Source organism: Vicia villosa, unplaced genomic scaffold (genome assembly GCF_029867415.1).
Source record: "Vicia villosa cultivar HV-30 ecotype Madison, WI unplaced genomic scaffold, Vvil1.0 ctg.001048F_1_1_1, whole genome shotgun sequence".
NCBI classification, from domain to species: domain Eukaryota; kingdom Viridiplantae; phylum Streptophyta; class Magnoliopsida; order Fabales; family Fabaceae; genus Vicia; species Vicia villosa.
The window spans coordinates 318,780-321,300 of record NW_026705456.1 but is presented as its reverse complement, the minus strand read 5'-3'; positions in this window follow the sequence as shown (position 1 = coordinate 321,300).

Here is a 2,521-nt window from a genome sequence, read left to right as displayed (position 1 = left end):
TCTAGGGCTGAAGGGGTTACGGTCGAAGTATCTTCTGCACCATCAGGATCTGCTAAGATAGGACGGCCATCTTCATCTATTTTGTTCTTACTAACTAAAGGCCTAGTTTTATAATAAGCAGGAAAGAATTTATTCAGAGAGGAGTTAGTTTCTCCTGGTAAAGGACCCATGAAGGCATGAGTTTTTCCAGAAAGTTCAAAGGCAATGATTACTTGAGAGGCATAAATGGCGCGCACTTCTGCAGTATTTGGGTTTGGTATGTATTCTTGATCCCCCATCTGTGTAGGTTTCTGAAGTTTCAAAGCTGGTTGAAGAACGTTTGAGGAAGACGCCATGAGTAAGTTTGATTTGGGAAATGGGTTTGAATGTAACCAGAGACGTTCTTTTCTGTGGAAAGAATGAGGAAATAGAGGTGAAAGTTATAGGAGGGTATGAGTTCAGGTATTTAAAGGTTTAACGGAAACCCTTTCAAATCTTTTGGGTAAAAGCCAAGAGACACGCGGCAGACGTTGATTTAATCCAACGACGGTCGAATAGTTATTAGCTTTACTCCTAGTATGTAGGAGTAATGATCATGAAGTAAGACCAGAACGTGGGAATGTAAGTTATGAGTAGACATCTTTGAAAATGACAAGACATTTTGGAAACAAAGTCATAAATGATTATGACGTCAACCAATAGTCTCGGAACTCTAAAACGAAATCTTATTACAACAAGAAACGCCTATTTCTCTTGTTTTTTTGAAACATGCATTTATTGGGGGCAATTTGTTAGCTGAAGATTTCGTTTGGAAAGAATGTCCTTCGAAGGTCTGAAATTCGAAGGAGATGGTTACTGATGATCATCTTTGAAGATAAAAATGGCTACTGACGGCCATGCTTCGAGAATAATGTTTAAGTTGGAACAAAGATAGTTAGCACTAAAGTTAAATTCGAAAAGAATAGTCTTTGGGACTTAGTCGTTTTTGCGAAATATGCGAAGTACTGAAGCTTAGCGTGGTTTCGTGGCATTCTCGACTCCGATTATGTTGCCACGCGTCGAAGGGAGATTCAGGCGGGATGATTTGAATTTCGAAGTAGTTTATGTAACCGCACGAAGACAGATGGCATCCCTGGATTTTCTGCGGGCAACGTGGCATTAGATTAGTGTAGGACCGTTAGGGTCGAAACTAGTATAAATAAGGGTCTTAATGTTAGGATTCTGTGTGTTCATTTTGTACAAATCACTCACATATTGCTCAAGTATCAAGTGTTAAGAGAAAGAGTTCGCTGAGAAATGTACGTATGACACCAACACCACTTTAAATACATGTGTATTTTCCTTTATTCAAGTATCTTTCGATATTACTGCGTTTCATTTACTTTTGGTCATTTACATTCCTGCACTATTTATTTTCATGTCATTTATCTTCGAAGCATTTAACTTTTCTGCACTTTAAGATTCTTGCACTTTTACAGTTTTGTCTTATATTTTATCTTTAACTCACTTTTCACTGGTGTTATATTTACGTGTATAACAAGGTGATTGCTAATCTTTATTTCTTTGTTTAAGTATTTCTTATTTCGAGACACATCAATCATAGACATAATTCGAACTATCATGAATAACAACCTTTTTGACTATGTCCTAGGATCAATCTAGTCGATCCTGCGAGTAACCAAATCATATTTATTATAGTTTGGAAGACTAGTGGTTGTTTACCGAAAATCACCGTAAACAAATTGGCACGCTCAGTGGGACAGTGTCAAGCAGATTGTTATTAATCGATTGTTTTGTTTTGTCTAGAAAATATCAAGACCTTGTATGAACCTTAGGAACGGTAAATTAACAAACAGTGCACAACCGATTCCCAAACGAAGGTACAACAAGAAAATGGTCGTTACGACCAGTGCAGGGGGAGATCAAGATCCCCCACAAGGGTCAGGAACAGGAGCGACAAATTCTACGCATGTTTCGACTTCTACTCAAGGAGCGCAGTATATACCAGGTCCGAATTGATCGAGACCCATGGATAGTTCCCAGGCTATACCTGAAAACAATACAGCAACGACAGGGACTATTCCAATTTCAGTATTGACTACCGCGCCTCCATCCTCAAGTGCGATCGAAATGCAACTTGCCTCGACGAATGCTGCAAACCAGTTATTTACCCCTGGATCATCTGCGTTCGAATGGAGACCAAACAGTCAATACGGAATGCCATATCCATACATGACAGGTACACGAGGAGCAGGACCTACATATACTACAACTAACCCTGCGACATTTTCACCAAATGCTGGTTCAGTAGGTCGAAACGCACAAAATACTGGCTTCTCTGCCCAAATACCCAATTTTACCACAAGTAATCAAGCAGCATTCCGACAAGAGATGGACGCAAGTAACCATGATATGTTAGGAATCCTGGCCAAAGAATTAGCGTCAATCTTAAATCCTTTAGCAACAAATATTGCTAATACTAATCAGGAGAATATGGAAACTTTTCAAAAGATATCATCCCAAATGACCCGAATGGCAGAAT